Source organism: Nycticebus coucang, chromosome 20 (assembly GCF_027406575.1).
Source record: "Nycticebus coucang isolate mNycCou1 chromosome 20, mNycCou1.pri, whole genome shotgun sequence".
Classification (NCBI taxonomy): Eukaryota; Metazoa; Chordata; class Mammalia; order Primates; family Lorisidae; genus Nycticebus; species Nycticebus coucang.
In genome coordinates, this window is record NC_069799.1 from 4059153 (window position 1) to 4076791 (window position 17639).

The 17639-nt window shown below is 37.2% G+C and overlaps 1 protein-coding gene and 1 pseudogene across 6 annotated transcripts in view; one reads left to right on the forward strand and one right to left on the reverse strand.

Annotated features, from left to right (window-relative positions):
* Nucleotides 1-17639, forward strand: part of NLGN1 (neuroligin 1) — a 1028955-nt gene that overhangs the window by 827491 nt on the left and 183825 nt on the right. The window lies entirely within an intron of this gene.
* LOC128573058 (Na(+)/H(+) exchange regulatory cofactor NHE-RF3-like) lies at nt 1106-2056 on the reverse strand (annotated as a pseudogene).

A 17639-nucleotide genomic window follows, 5' to 3' on the forward strand; every position in this document is an offset into this window, starting at 1 on the left:
TATGAAATAGCAGATTCCTTAACAATTCCAGATAATTGAGTACCAATACAGAAATTCCATATCACAGGGTGTTTTCTGTCTACCTCAATTCCTCATATATTTGGAATTACATATGAGGCACTTACATATGAGCTACAACCAATTAATTTACATATGAGCTACAACCAATTAATTTACCTAACAGTCGTTCTTGAAGAAAAAAATATTAATAGCTAGATTGCAACAAAATTCACATATGTTCATATATATTTTTTCTCCAGATTTTACTTTGAAAAAGTACATATATATATATATATATATATATGACTTTCTGCTTTCTAATAAGATAGTACAGAAAATGGGGACAAAAAAATCAACATAGATAGAACATGTACATCATATTTATATAATCTTTGTTCTCTAAAAATTCAGAATACACAGGAAACTAGATAACCAAAATAAGAGCGAGATTATGGTCGTGTTTATCAGTATTTAAAAGTTTAAAAAAATGGAGAAAAGGAATTATCCTGGCCTAAAATAAAATATTTCTGACATTTAATGCTCAAATTCTTCCTATTATCTTCTTTCCATTCCTTTATGTGCCATAAAAGTCTGCTCTTTGTAATTCAATCACAATTCATGTTTTCATCCTGGACTAAAGAACTTCAGTCTCGATACCTTGCTAGAGTTAATTTCAAATATCTAAACAATGTGAAATACCTCTTTTATAAAAACTTGAATAAATTTTTTTGCATTTGAAAATAAATTTATTCTAGCAACCACAACGTTGTTACAAAAGTATAATTTTAAGAGACTTATCATCTGCTCAGATACTTTAATTAGCACCTCTCATATATACAGATTTACAAATCATCTTTGGTGTTCAAGGACCATCATCATACAGAGAAACGTAAAGTTGAACCTTGGCAGAGATCACCAGAAAAGAATCTGGTGCCTGCCTTAGCTCTTCCTAAGTTGACCACACAGAAGCCATCTAAAACAGCCACCCACCCCTAAGAAATAACAGAAGACAATCACACACGATGAATGGTATCTAGAGAATTTTTTACCTCTGACAGTAAACAGGTGACAACTCATTCCTTGTCTAAATACCCAGAAACCGCTATCAGCCAAAGCCATTATTTGCTCTCATCTTGTCTCTATCTTCAGAATTGGAAGAAGAGTGTGAGGCTGTGCTGTGGGCTTGACCTTTCACCACGTGCAAGTCATGCTCTGGTGCCACTAACGGAATTCTTTGGAATCTGGGGGGTCATCCAGTGGCTTGACCATGGAGGAGACAATAAGGATTTTCATAGCTTGAAAATAGTCATAAGCCTTCTTTCCACAGACTAACAGTGTGACATTCTTCCCACTGCTCTAGACTCTGTCCACACCACTGTTTCATAGGGTTCATCCATCACATTTACTCCATTGACATCAGTGATGATGTCCTCATCTTCCAGCACAGCCAGGTCAGCTGGGCTGTCTTCTGCACCTCTTTGATGAATGAGCCTGGCATCCCTGAATGGCATTGAAATGAAAGCCATAGCCATTTTCACCTTTATCCAGCCTGCAGAGTTTAGGTTTATGATCTACTTCCTTTGTAGTATCTGGATGTGAGGCCTCCTGAGAAGCAGGAGCAGGAGCTGGATCCTGCTTTACAGAGCCATTAGGCATGTTCTTACCTTTGATAGTGGAGAAATGAAGAAAAATGAGCCAGTTTACGTATGTGATCTGTCTCTGTGTCTACTACCAGCAGTGAAGTCTGATCTTCACCCTTTCTAATCATTTCCACAACACTGTCATGATCCAGAGTTTCCACAGACTCATCATTGATAGCAACTGCCAGGTCATTGTTCTTCAAGCCAGCCTCCTCTGCTGGACTTCCAGAATTCTTGATGATTTGACCTTTCTGCTCTGCACCTGCCCGCAGATAGAAACCATAGCCATTGCTTCCCTTCTTCATCTCCACAACTCGGGGCAGGTGGGGTAACACTTTCAAATTGGATGTTTTTCTTTTGAATTATATCTTCTGCTCACTGTGGCACTTGTCAGTTGTTTGTTTGAGACAGAGTCTCACGATGTCACCCTTGGTAGAGTGCTGTGGTGTCACAGTCACGGCAACCTCAAAGTCTTGGGCTTAAGTGATTCTCTTGCCTCAGCCTCCCAAGTAGCTGGGACTACAGGTGCCTGCCACAACATCCAGCCATTTTTTGGTTACAGTTGTCACTGTTGCTCAGCAGGCCTGGGCCAGGCTCTAATCCACTAGCCTTAGTGTATGTGGCTGGTGCCCTACTCACAGTGCTTCAGGCATCAAGCTACTTGTCAGTTTTTTGATTTCCATTTCTCTGATGATGAAAGATGTTGAGCATTTTTCATTCGTCATCTTCAGAGAAGTTTCTGTTCAAGTTTCTTGCCCACAAGGAAATGGGGTTGTTTGTTCTTATTGATTCGTGTGAGTTCTCTGTGAATTCCAGTTATCAGATCTTTGTTAGAAACATAACCTGCAAAAATCTTCTCCCATTCTGAAGGCTATCTGTTTGATTTACTAACTGTGCTCTTGGCTGTGCAGCATCTTTGTAGTTTGATAGATCCCTACCATATATTTTTGGTGCTGCTTTAATTGCCAAGGGAGTCCTCCTCATAAAATATTTTCCCAGGCCAATTTCTTCAAGCATTTTCCTTGCACTCTCTTGTAGCATTTTCATAGTTTCATGTTTTAAGTTGAAAATATTTTATCCAGTAAGAATCGATTTTTGTTAGTGGTGAAAGGTGAGGTCTAGTTTCAGTCTTCTACAGGTTGCAGCCAATTCTCCCAGAACCATTTGTTAAATAGGGAATCTTTCCTCCAATGAATGTTTTTGAAAGGATTATCAAAGATCAAATCATGGTAAGTGGCTAGGTTCATCTCTTGTTTCTCTATTCTATTCCATATATCTACCTCTCTGTTGTTGCCAGTACCATGCTGTTTTGATCATTATAGATTTGTAGTATAGCCTGAAGTCTAGTAACGTGATACGTCCTGATTTGTTTTTGTTTCTAAGTAATGTATTGGCTATTTGAGTTTTTTTCTGATACCATACAAAAACGAAGTACTATTTTTTCAAGCTCTTTAAAGTATAAAATTGGTGCTTTAATAAGGATTGCATTAAATATGTAGATTGCTATGGGTAGTATGGACATTTTAACAATGTTGATTCTTCCCAGCCATAAGCATGGTATGTTTTTCCATTTGTTAACATCTTCAGCTATTTTTTTCTCACAGTTTCATAATTCCCATTATAGAGATCTTTCACGTTCTTTGTTAGGTAAATTCACAGATATTTCATCTTCTTTTTGTAAAAGAAATAGAGTCCTTGACTATATTTTCAGCTTGACTATTTTGGTATATATAAAAACTTCTGATTAGTAAGTATTGATTTTGTATCCTGAGATGCTGCTGTATTCCTTGATCACTTTTAAGAGTTTTGTAGTTGAGTCCCTGAGGTTTTCTAGGTATAAAATCATGTCATCTGCAAAGAATGAGAGTTTGATCTCCTCTGAACCCATTTGGATACCTTGATCTCCTTCTCTTGCCTGATTGTGATGGTTAGGACTTTGATTACTATGTTGAACAGCTGTGGAAACAATGGGCATTATCGTCTAATTCCAGATATGAGTAGAAATGTTTTCAATTTTACTCCATTCAATATGATATTGACTGTGGGTTTGTTGTCGATGGCCTCTATGAGTTTAAGAAATATCTCATCTAAGCCTATTTTCTTAAGTGTTCTGATTATGAAAGGATGCTGGATATTATCAAAAGCTTTTTCTGCATCAATTGATAGAATCATATGGGCTTTTTAAAAGTTTTATTTATGTGATGTAGTACATTTATAGATTTATGTATGTTGAATCAAAATTGTAACCCTAGGAAAAAACCAACTTGATCATGGTGTATAATTTAAGTTTATTTTATTTTATTTTATTTTTATTGTTGCGATTTGGCTGGGGCTGAGTTTGAACTTACCACCCTCAGTATATGGGGCCAGCACCCTACTCACCGAGCTACAGGCACCACTCATGGTGTATAATTTTTTGGATGTGTCATTGAATTCTGTTTACTAGGATCTTATTGAATATTTTTCCATTGGTATTCATTAATGATATTGGTCTATAATTTTCTTTTTTTGTGGGGTCCTTTCCTGGTTTGGGGATTAGGTGATATATGCTTCACAGAATGTGTTGGGGAATATTCCTTCTTTTTCTATGTTTTGGAAACAGTTATGTAATATGGATACTAGTTCCTCTTTGAAGGTTCGAAAGACTAATAAAGTGAAGCCATCTGGTCTCAGACTTTTCTTTTGGGGGGATATTTTGTATAGTTGATGTGATTTCAGTGCTTGATTTAGATCTATTCAAGATTTCTAATTATTTCTGGCCAAGGCTTGGAAGGTGGCATGCTTCCAGGTATTGGTCAATTTGCTCCAGATTTTCATATTTCTGAGAATAGAGGTGTTTTTTTTTTGTTTGTTTGTTTTTGTTGCAGTGATCATTGAGGATTTTTTTGACTTTCTTTGTATCTGTTGTTATTTTTTCTTTATTGTTTCTGATTTATGATATTAGAGATTTTACATTTCTTTCTCTGTGTAAGCTAGCCAAAGGTTTATCAATTTTATTAATCTTTTTAAAAAACCAACTTTTTGTTTCATTGATCTTCTGAGTGATTCTTTTGTTTCCAATTTCATTTAATTTTTCTCTTATTTTGGTTATTTCTTTTCTTCTACTGGGTTTGGGGTTGGGATATTCTTCCTTTTCCAGTTTCTTGAGATGACCCATTAAGTTATTGACTTCCTCTCTTTCTGTTTTCTTGATGAATGTTTCCAATTCTATAAATTTCCCTCATAGGACTGCCTTTGCAGTATCCCATAGGTTTTGATGATTTGTGTCTTCATTATTATTTTGTTGCAAAAATTTGGTTATTTCCTTCTTAATTTCATCTTTGACCCAACTGTCATTCACCCTAGGGTTAATTAGTTTCCATGACTTTGAGTACAAAGATTCCTGTTACTGTTGAGTTCACCTGTAATTCAAAGATGGTCTCAGAAGATATAAGAAATAATTTATATTCCTTTACATTTGCTAAGGTTTGACCTGTGTCCTAAGATATGATCAATTTTGGAGGATAATCCATGGGCTGATGAGAAGAATGTGTATTTAGTGTTATTAGAATTAAATATTCTGTAGATGTCTGTTAAGTTGTTTGTTCTATGGTAAAGTTTAGATACATTATTTCTTTGTTTAGTTTCTTCTTGGAGAATCTATCTGGAGCTGACAGAGGGATATTAAAATCTCCAACTATTATTGCGCAGGAAGATATCAAATTGTTCATTTCTGTTAAGGTTTTCTTTATAAATTGAGGAGTATTCTGGTAGGATGCATAAAGGTTAATTATTCAAATCTCTTCATTTTGAGTATTTCCCTTGACAAATAAGTAGTGTCCATCCTTATCTTTCCTTATCTTTGTTGGTTTAAAACATATTGCAACCCAAGGTTTTTTTCTGATTTCCATTTGCCTGTATTATAGTTGTTCATCCCTTCACCCTGAGTCTTTTTTTTTTTTTTTCTTGACTTTAAGGTAAGATGGATCTCTTATGTATTACGGATATCTGGTCTGAGTTGTATCCAATCAGACATCCTGTACCTCTTTAGAGGACAATTTAAGCTATTCACATTAATTGAGAGAATTGATGGGCATGGTGGTGTTTTGGGTGTCATATTTTTGAAAGGTCCAATGGATATTTTTAATCCTTTCACCACTGTGGATGTTAGGTTTTGTTCAATAATTTCTGGGTGAGTTTACATTGGTGGCAGACCACTGTGTTGGTCATTATTGAAAATGGGTCTGAGTATATCCTGGAGAACTAGTTTAGTTGCAACAAATTTCCTTAACATGTGTATGTCAGTAAAGTGTTTGATTTTTCCATCACAAATACTACTTAGTTTACCTGAGTACAGGATCCTGGGCTGAAAGATGTTTTGTTTTAGAAGATTAAAGTTCAATGGCCATCCTCTTTTGGCTTGAAAAAGTTCAGCTGAAAGTTCTGCAGGAATTCTAATATTCCTCCCTTCATAGGTAATTTTTTTTCTTTTCTCTCTTTTTTTCTTTTTTTACCTCCGACAGCTTGCAATATTTTCTCCTTAATATTGACTTTGGCAAAATTGATTACAATGTGTCTAAGAGATTCTTTGTTTGGAATGAGTCTTAATGGGTTTTTGAAACTATCTACTATCTGAATTTCTGTATCTAGTGCAATACTTGGAAAATTCTCCTCCAAAATATCTTGGAGTAGAGCATCTTTGCCTTTAGGATCATCCTCTTCTTCTTCAGGAATTCCTATATTGAATGTTAGATCTCTTGCAGTGAACCCACAGCTCTCTCAGGGACTGTTCTATTCTTAATTTCCATTTTTCTGCCTCTTTCAATGCTTAGGATTGTACAAAAGCCTTGTCTTCAATTTCTGATATCCTTTCTTCTACATAGTCACTTTATTACTGAAAGACTCTACTGAACTTCTAAGCTCCTTGAATATTTTTTTCATTTCTTGAGCTGTGCTATATCTTTTCTCATTATGTCCAAATCCTTGGTAACTTTGTCTTTTAATTCATTAATTTTTTAAGACAACTTTTTAACTAATCTTTTGGATTTATATTTCCATCTTTTCCTCCATTCTGTTCATCATTTGCTATCCATATTCTGAATTATATTTCTGACAATTCAGGCATTTGTCTTTGAATGTCATCGTCAGTGGTATCACCTTTGTTGTTCTTTGGGGGAGTTGATCTTTTCTGATTATTCAAGTTGCCAAAGTTCTTTGGTTGGTTTTGCCCCATGATTATTTTCAGCCTTTTGATTATTAAAACTGGTAGTGTGAGATTAAATTGGGGGCCCCAAGTAGTGGAGCTAATCAGTCCTTTACCAAGCTGTAAGCCTTGTAATTGTGGCTTATCCCCTTCAACCTTATAAAGGTCCCTTTCAGAGTTGTGGCCAGAGACTCTGAGAAGCTGCTTGGTGGAAAAAAATGCAAGGTGGCTTGGGCAGCACCTCTGGCTCAAGGAGTAGGGTGCTGGCCCCTATACCGGAGGTGGCATGTTCCAACCCAGCCCCAGCGAAAAACTATAACAACAACAACAACAACAACAACAACAAAAAAAAAAAACAAAAATAAAAAATAAATTAAAAAATAAAACCCACAAGCTGGCTCTGTTTTTAAACCAGCCAACCTCTACTCTATCCTAAGAAGTCACAGTATTAGGTTTAAATCTCAGCTAGGGAGAGATAGAGGCAGCTGCAGTGCCCCATCCCCACTATTCAGTTCTTTCCTGCTACAGAACTTCTGCAGCTCAACCTGAGAGGGTCTGCAAGTTGACAGCTCTGGTCTAGAGTTGCAACCAGATTGTCTCAGGCAGTACAAACACTGCTTATCAGAGAGATCAAAGGGTCTCCAGCAGCAGATAGGGGATGGCATTTAATTCCCCTCTCATGAGCTGCCAATTGTCTGTCAATGTCCCAAATATGCATCAGTGCCCCTGCCCACTAGGCACAGTCCAAACCAGGCATCAGCACCTCTGCTCAACAGGCACAGTAAGGACCAGGGACTACACCCTACCCTCTGGGCACAGTGAAGACTGGGGTTCTGTGACCCCACCTTCCGTATGCTGTTTTTGTACAACTCTTGCTCCCTCATGTATCCCTTTCTTTTCTCTGCTTCCCCACAAGTCACAGCTTGTATGTTGCTGATCAGTGGCCCACACTATGCCAAGATATCTCAGGGAATGGCCAAACCCTCTGAGCCCTGCAGTGGGCAGAACTTTAGACCACCATGCAAGGTGGGGCAAGGCGGACTGGGAATTCAGAATTGCTGGGAAAATATTTGTTCTATTTTTATTTATTTTTTAATTAAATCATAGCTGTGTACATTAATGCAATTATGGGGTCCAATGTGCTGGTTTTATATAAAATTTGAAATACTTTCATCAAACTGATTAACATAGCCTTCACTGCATTTTCTTAGTTATTGTGTTAAGACATTTATATTTTACCCTTAGTAGATTTAACATGTACCCTTAAAAAATGCCCCATAGATGTGGTACCACCAATTACCCTCCCTCCACCAATCTTCCCTCCTCCTCTCTCCTCCCCCTCATCTTCCCCTTCATCTTGGGCTGTAGTTGGGTTATAGCTTTCATATGGAAGTGTGGGTGCTTATAAATTAGTTTCTTAGTAGAGCTGAGTACATTGGATACTTTTTCTTCCATTCTTCAGATACTTTGCTAAGAATAATACGTTCCAGCTCTATCCATGTAAACATGAAAAAGGTAAAGTGTCCATCTTTTTTAAAGGCTGCATAATATTCCATGGTGTACATATGCCACAATTTATGAATCCATTCATGGGTTGATGGGCACGTGGGCTTCTTCCATGACTTAGCAATTATGAATTGGGCTGCAATAAACATTCTGGTGCAGATATCTTTGTTGTAACACGATTTTTGGTCTTCTGGATATATACCTAGTAGAGGAATTGAAGGATCGAATGGCAGGTCTATTTTTAGAACCCTGAGTGATCTCCAAAAGTCTTTCCAAAAGGAATGTATTAGTTTGCATTCCCACCAGCAGTGCAGAAGTGTTCCTTTTTCTCCACATCCATGCCAACATCTCTGGTTTTTGGATTTTGTGATATGGGCTAATCTTACTGGAGTTAGATGATATCTCAAAGTAGTTTTGATTTGCATTTCTCTGATGATTAAGGATGATGATTATTTTTTCATATGTCTATAGGCCATGTGCCTGTCTTCTTCAGAGAAGTTTCACTTCAAGTCCCTTGTCCCCACTGAGATGGAAACACTTGTTCTTTTTTTGCTAATATGTTTGAGTTCCTCTTTGAATTCTGGTGATTAAAACTTTGTCAGAGACATAACCTGCAAATGTCTTCTCCCATTCTGAGGGATGTCTGATTGCTTTACTTATTGTGTTCTTGGCTGTGCAGAAGCTTTTTAGTTTTATCACCCACATCCCAGTAATGTATTTTTGGTGTTGCTTCAGTTGCCTTGGGTTCTCCTCATAAAATATTCACCTAGGCCGATTTCTTCAAGAGTTTTCCCTGCACTTTCTTCTAGTATTGTTATAGTTTCATGTCTTAAGTTTAAATATTTAATCCAATGAGAGTCTGTCTTTGTTAATGGTTAAAGGTGTGGGTCCAGTTTCAGTCTTATGAAGCTTGCCAGCCAGTTCACCCAGTACCATTTGTTAAATAAGGAATCTTTTCCCCACTGAATGTTTTTAATTGGCTTATCAAAGATCAAATGACAGTAAGTAGCTGGGTTCATCTCTTGGTTCTCTATTCTGTTCCATACATTTATCTTTGTGTTTTTGTGCCAGTACAATACTGTTTTGATCATTATCGATTTATAGTATGCTCTGAAATCTGGTAGCATGATTCCTCCTGCTTTGTTTTATTTCTGAGTAATCTCTTGGCTATTCAAGGTTTTTCTGATTCAATATAAAACAAAGTATTATTTTTTTTTCAAGATCTTTAAAGTATAACAGTGGTGCTTTAATAGGGATTGCATTAAAATTGTATATTGCTTTGGGTAGTATGGACATTTTTAACAATGTTGATTCTTCCCAGCCATGAGCATGGTATGTTTTTCCATTTGTTAACATCTTCAGATATTTCTTTTCTTAGAGTTTCATAGTTCTGTTTATAGAGATCTTTCATGTCCTTTGTTAGGTAAACTCCCAAATATTTCATCTTCTTTGGCACTACTATAAAAGGATTAGAGTCCTTGACTACATTTTCAGCTTGACTATTGTTGATACAAATAAAGGCTCCAGATTTGTGAGCATTGATTTTGTAACCTAAGACACTACTATATTCCTTGATCACTTGCAAGAGTTTTGTAGTTGAATCCTTGGTGTTATCCAGATACAGAATCATATCATCTGCGAAGAGTGAAAGTTTGATCACTTCTGACCCTATATGGATACCCTTGATTGCCTTTTATTGCCTAATTGCAATGGCTCAGACTTCCATTACAATGTTAAAAAGCAGGGGAGACAATGGGGAACATTGCCTAGTTCCTGATCTGAGTGGAAATGATTTCCATTTAAGTCCTTTCAATATGATATTGTCTGTGGATTTTCTGTAGAAGGCTGCCATCAGTAAAGAAATGTCCCTTCTATACCTATTTTCTTAAGTGTTCTGATCATGAAAGGATGCTGGATATTATCAAAAGCTTTTTCTGCGTCAATTGAGAGAATCATATGGTCTTTGTTTTTTATTTTGTTTATATAATGAATCATATTTAATCATATTTATGTATATTAAACCAGCCTTGAGACCCTGGGGTAAAACCCACTTGGCCATGGTGTATAATTTGTTTGATGTGTTACTGGATTCTGTTTGCTAAGATTTTATTGAATATTTTTCCATCAATATTCATTAGTGGTATTGGTCTATAATTTTCTTTTCTTATTGGGTCTTTTCCTGGGTTGGGGATCCAAGTGATGTTTGGTTCATAGAATGTCTTGTGTGGTATTCCTTTTTTTTTCTATATTATGGAAAAGATTAAGTAATATAGGTACTAGTTCCTCTTTAAAGGTTTGGTAGAATTCTGATGTGAAGATATCTGGTCCCAGGCTTTTCTTTTCGTGGAGATTTTGTATAGTTGATGCTATTTCAGAACTTGACATAGGCCTGTTCAATATTCCCACTTCATTCTGGCTAAGTCTAGGAAGGTGGCATGCTTTCAAGTATTGGTCTATTTCCTCCAGATTTTTATATTTCTGAGAATAGAGTTTCTTGTAATATTCATTAAGGATTTTTTGAATTTCTAAGGACTCTGTTGTTATTTCATCTTTGTCATTTCTAATTGATGGAATTAGAGATTTTACTCTTCTTTTCCTCTTTAGGTTAGCCAAAGGTTTACCTATTTTATTGATCTTTTCACAAAACCAACTTTTTGATTTATTGATCTATTGTGTAATCCTTTTGTTTTCAATTTCATTTAATTCTGCTGTAATTTTAGTTATTTATTTTCTTCTGCTGGGTTTGGGATCGGAATATTCCTCCTTTTCCAGTTGCTTGAGATGTTCCATTAGATTGTTAACTTCCTCTCTTTCTGTTCTCTAGTGGACGGCTTGCAATGCTATAAATTTCCCTCTTAGGCCTGCCTTTGCAGTATCCCAGAGGTTCTGGTAATTTGTGTCTTCATTATCATATTTTTCCAAAAATTTGATAATTCCTTTCTTAATCTTGTCTATGACCCAGTTATCATTCAGTATAAGGTTATTAAACTTCCATGTTTTTGTATGAGTATGCAGATTCCTGTTGTTACAGAGTTCAACTTTTATTCCATGATGGCCCGAGAAGATGCAAGGAATATTTCTATTCTTTTAAATTTGCTGAGGTTAAATTTGTGACCTATGATGTGATCAATTTTGGAGGATGTTTCGTGGGCTGAAGGGAAGAATGTGTATTCAGTTTTGTTAAGATGAAATGTTCTGTAATTGTCTGTTTAATCCAATTGTTGAATGGTTAATTTCCAGTCTAAAATTTCTTTGCTTTGTTTATTCTTGGAGGATCTATCCAAGACTGGCAAAGGGGTAATAAAATCTACAACTATTATGGAGCTGGAGGAAATCAAGTTGCTTATGTCTATTAGAGTATCTCTTATAAATTGAGGCACATTCTGGTTGGGTGCACAAATATTAATAATAGAAATATCTTCATGTTGAGTGTTACTCTTAACAAATACGAAGTAACCATCCTTATATTTTCTTACTTGTGTTGGTTTAAAGCATATTGTATCTGCAAATAAAATTGCAACACCTGCTTTTTTCTGATTTCCATTTGCCTCAATTATAGATGATCATCCCTTCACCCTGAGTCTATATTTATCTTTTAAGGTAAGATGAGATTCTTGTAGGCAGCAGATATATGGCCTGAGTTTTTGTATCCAGTCAGCTAACCTGTGCCTCTTAAGAGGAAAATTTAAGCCATTCACATTAATTGAGAGTATTGATAAACCTGGTAGTATTTGGGGTATCGAGTTTTTTGACAGTCTAGTGGACATTTTTAATCCTTTTGCCACTGTGGAAGTTGGAATTTGATCAAAAGTTTCTGAGTGAGTTTACTTTGGTGGTAGCAGATTGTGCTGGTCATTATAGAGGATAGGTCTGAGAATATCGTGGAGAACTGGTTTAGTTGTGGCAAATTTCTTCAACATGTGAAAGTCTTTAATGTATTTAATTTCTCTATCATAAATGAAACAATTTAACTGGATACAGGATCCGGGGCTGAAAGTTATTTTGCTTTAGGAGATTAAAGTTCCATGACCATCCTCTCCTAGCTTGAAAAGTTTCAGCAGAGAGATTTTCAGTCATTCTGTATATTTCCCTTTTAGATTATGGTTTTCTTATGTCTGGCTGCTTACAGAATTTTCTCCTTCATATTAACTTTGGCAAAGTTAAGTATAATGTGTTTGGGAGATGTCTTATTTAGGTTGGGTCATGCTGGGGTTCTGAATCTGTCAGCTACATGAATTTCAGAATCTCTTTCCATGTTTGGGAATTTCTCCTCCATTATATCTTGGAGTAGATCATCTGGACCTTTTGAAGCAACCTCATCACCTTCAGGAATCCTATAAGGTGAATATTAGTTTGTTTGTTTTTTTAATTATCCCATTGCTCTCTGAGAGAATGATCCATTTTTGCTCTCCATTTCTCTTCTTCTTTTAGCATTTGGGAGTGTTCAAAAGCTTTGTCATCAATTTCAGAAATCCTTTCTTCTGCCTGTTACTGAGGGATTATACTGTATATCTCATATCTTGAAGGGCTGCAATTTCTTTTCTCAATGTGTCAAAGTCTTTCTTAATTTTGTCTTTGAATTCATTGAATTCTTGAGACAAGTTTTGAATTATTCCTAGAATTTCCAATTCCAACTTTATTTCCATTCTGTTAATCTTATTTGCTATCGAAATTCTAAACTCAATTTCTGACATCTCAGCTATATGTTTACGAATGGGATCTTCTCATGTGTCTGCCTTGTCGTTCCTTGGGGGATTAGTTCTACTCTGATTTTTCCTGTTGCCGGAGTTTTTCCACTGATTTTGCCCCTTGATTATTTGTCACTGTTTGGCTAGATAAGCAGATAAGGTGATATTGGATTGGGTACTCTTGGAGTAGTGATTAACCAGCCCTTTTCCTAGGAGCTGGGACTGTTGACTGCAGATTTTTCCCTACAGCTTTGCAAAGAACCCATACAGTATTGTAGCCTGAGATACTGGGGACCTGTTTGGTGTCACTGGGCTAAGTGGGTCTGCATTGTTCTCAGCTAGTCTCTGTCCAATCCTAGTGAATTGGTAACTCTGGGTTGAAGTCTTATCTGTGGAAAAATACGAGCAAGCAAGATACCCTGCCCCAACATGGGCTACAACTAGAAAAGGAAAATCAAACCTTCCCACAACAACACAACCAGGGTATCACCTTTGATGGTCCACGGGTGATTGGCCTAGGTCAAGAGTTCCAAATCAGTTGTCCCAGTCAACACCCAGTCTCAAGTGGGAGAGTTCAAAAGGTTTCCAGTAATTAGATAGCAGGAGTCTGTTGGTAACTAAAGTATGTCTCACTCCAGTGTTCTGTGGAGTCAGAAGGGCTCACCCAGCAAATGAGTTAATCTGGGAAGTTTGATGCCTCCTTCCTACCTTGTACCTCTGTCACACCTAGTCACTGGTAACCCTGCAGGGCTATGACCCAGTTCCCACCAATAAGGAGATGCACCATGTGTTTGTTCCTGTCTGAGTCACAGGACATCTATGTATCCTTGGTTAGGCTGCTGCACTTTGCCACCAGCTGGCAGGAGGAAGTGAGCCTGACTACCTTGGGTACTTAATGGAAGTTGGGGAGTTTCACTGTGTCCTAGCCCTGCCCCAGATTGATATTACTTCCACTTACATTCTCATAGAATTTGCATTTCTGTCCAGCTATATTCCCTTGTGGGCCAGGCGCTTTTTAAGTTCACAGAAATGGTGACTCAGCCCTGCCCTGTGCTGCTGCCACTGCGCCAATTCTCATGGATCTGGTGTCTCTGTCTCTGATGCACTCTGTGTTAGGGTGGGCACAGTTAGAGCTCACAAAGGGCTCTCAGTTCCTGCCCCTCCCTGGTCTGTTGCCACTGCCACACCTGATTTTGTCCTAGCAATGCTCCCCTGGGTGCCGGGTGCATCTTGGGCTCACAAAAGCAGCCATTCTGAGTGAGCCCTGCAATGGTAGTATGTCACCTCTGCATGCCCGCATTCTAGTCTGCATCCCTGCTGCACCCTGCCCAGAAAGGTACCGCCTCAGGCATACTCTTTACTCATAGGGCCTACATTTCCACCAGATCTGTTCCGCCCATGGCTGCTACCAGAGTAGAGGCCCAGCTCTCTCTGATTTCTAGAAGAGGGGGGAAGTGTCTCTTGAAAATGTCCCTAGGGGTGTGAGTCCTATTGTTCCTGCCACTGCTGCTGTTGCACTGTGCCATGGGGCACCGTTTCTTCCTCTCCCATATGGCTCCCTCACTCCACAGTCCTCGCTTTATACCCATGCCACTGATTTAGCACAGACTTGTAACAGTCTATGCCCTGTCCCTACTTCTTGAGAAAGTGCCCAAGGATCTGGACTCAATGGGGGACAGGCTTCCAGACCTTGGGGTGAGAGTGGAGAGGAGTGCTGGGAGTTCAGAATTGCAGGTAGAGTATATGTTCAGTTTTATGTCTGGCGGGAGAGTGCCATGGCACACTAGAGCGTCCTCCCTGGGGAAGGAGTTCTGGTTTTTAGAGGGTCTCTCCCATGGGATAAAATAGGAGGAGAACTTAACTCTGTTTGCTTGTTTGTAGAAAGTATACTGTGAGCTGTTCTCATGGGGCAGGGGACTCCCATCTGCTTGGCAATGGGTTTTATATCTATTGTTTGTTTACTTGGGGTTGCAGCTCACCTCAGCAGGGGTAATGTGCACTCTTCAATCTTCTTTCTTGGCTCAGCTCCATACCATCAGCTTACTTGCTAAACTTCTGTCTTTTAACTCTCCTTCTGGACTGGAGCCTCTGTGGAAAGCTGGCTCCAGTTGGCCATCTTGCCTCCTCGCCCCTATTTGTTCAATTTTATGCCAGGCAGGATGGTATCTAGGTTCCCAAGTGGGACCTCCCTGGAGAAGAGGACCCAGTGTTTAGTGACTCTTTTCCATGGGGTAAAATGTGAGGTCTTTTGTTCTCTGCTCACTTGCAGAGAGCCCGTAGTAAGCCTCCTGCTTGAGAGAGGAGTCTTCCGTCCTCTTGGTGATGGGCTTTGCAATTACCTATAATTTGCTTTCTTGAGATTCATCTGTGGAGTCATAGCTTGTCTAACTTCTTTCTTAACTCAACATCCCACCTTTGGCTTCATTGGGTCCAATTCTGTTTGTCTCCCTCTGGTCAGAAGCCTCTGATGGAAGTTGCTTCTAGTCAGCTATCTTCCTCCCACCACCTGCATTTTCATTGCTTTCTCATAGGAATCCTCATCCAGAACCAGTGAAGTCACTGAATTTTCACTCTTTCTGACCAGATTCACAACCTGCATATGTTCCTTCCTGTCCATGAAAACACTGTTGATCCTAAGAACTCTGTCTCCATCCTGGAGGCCAACCTTCTCTGTTGGGCTCCCCTTCTCAACCACCTGAACCAGATGGCCATGGGTGTCCTTCTCAATTCTCAGGAAGAAGCCATAGCTTTGTTCATCTTGTTTAGACAATTTACATTCTCAGGGTTTGAAGGTTGAAGCCATTTCTGTGTCAGGAAGGAAAAGGAGCTGCACTGTTCACTCAGGGATCTTGTTTCTGTTGGCAAGCACTAGTCTTGGAACTCACTGGATTTCTCAGCCAGTAAAGCCTGAGGCCTTGTGTGCCAGGCCTCCTCTTGAATAAGAAAATTTAATAGGAAAGCTGAATTGTAGCGGTTCATCATTTTTGTCCACACTAAGGCTATATTTCCTTAATTATAAAAATATCTTTGATTGTAATAATCATCATCAAATAAGTAACAATCCTTAAAATAAAAATAAACATTATCATATTTAAAATATATATTGCTTGTGAAAGAAGATTTAATTTCATAAAAGTTATAACTATAAAAATGTAAAAATTATTTTTTAAAATTTGCTCCTTAGGCATGAAAAGATAATAGGATAAAGCAAGTGTAATAAAATGTTAGGTGAAGTTGTTACATGAATTTATACTATATGCTGTATATTTAAAATTTTTCCAGTTAAAACTCTGGGAAAAATATGCTTCTTAGAACAAAGTAGTAAAAATTTCTTATTCAAATTAAGAAAAGTAGCATTTATGTGTGTTAGGCTTTCAGTTGTTTTCGCTGTTATTACTCATTTATGAATATGTTTTTGTGTAGTTGTATCTTTATAAATTAAGTATAAATTAAAGTAATTTCTTAGGCAATGTAGGCCATGTAAGTGATTTCACTGCTAAACATAAGTCCTGTTCAAATAACCTTCAAATAATTTTCAAAACACATAGATCTTTCCCTTTAAGTCATTTCTCGCAGTGGACCCTGTATTGTGCTCATTGTATGGGATTTTGCAGCATTTTGAGGGATGAGGCTTTGTATTTCCTCTTTCACAGCATAAGATATGCAGTGGGAAAAGATAGCCTTAGGAAGAGAGGAAAGATAACACATCTTTGACTTTCCTTTCAGAAATATTTGATGAAGAGAGTGCATGGGTATGTTTATGTATGTGCATATGGAAAATTTGGATTATATTATGTGATTGTTAAAAAAATAATTTTCAACTTTTCTGCCTGATATTGAGACATAAATTCATTTATTAATAATTTTAATATACAGATTCAGGAAAAATATGTAAATATTCATTACATATTTTCAAACAATAGGATAAAAAGCCATGTAGAAGTAAATATAGCATATGTTAAGTTCGGAAATCAATACAAATTTTCTAACTCCATGTAAACAACTATGTAAAGCATATACTTACTTAAAATGACTGGAAAGGAAAACTCAAAAATGTTTATAGCTTTTGTACCTATGGGGTAAAATTTATGGAAAGTTTTTCTCTCCTATTTCACCCAAAATCATCTCAAAACTTTTCAAAGTATTTCCAAATATTCAAAATTACGCTCTATTTAAAATAAATATTTGAATAATGCAAGATAAAATTGTATATAAGAATTTATTTTTCTTATTATTTTTTCTTGGTTTTTAAACCAAAAGATTATAGCAGAAGCTCTACAAAATTAAGTTTGTACTTTGTTAATATTTTATTTTTTCTTGTTATACATCTCCAAAGACAAGATTCAGAATCTCTTTCAACGTATACAATTTAATTAACCTGGAGATATGGTGTAAAATCTTTTCTGAAGAATTCTATTATCTTTCCATAGACAAACTGTTAGATTTAAAAAAAAAAAAAATCACCATGTGGGAGTTTGTCTGAAGCACTCTTACTTTCTTATAACCATTTTGGTTCATATCTAGTCTAGTAAGAACAAACTGGTAAACCTTTTTTTTTTTTTTTTTTTTGTAGAGACGGAGTCTCACTTTATGGCCCTCGGTAGAGTGCCGTGGCCTCACACA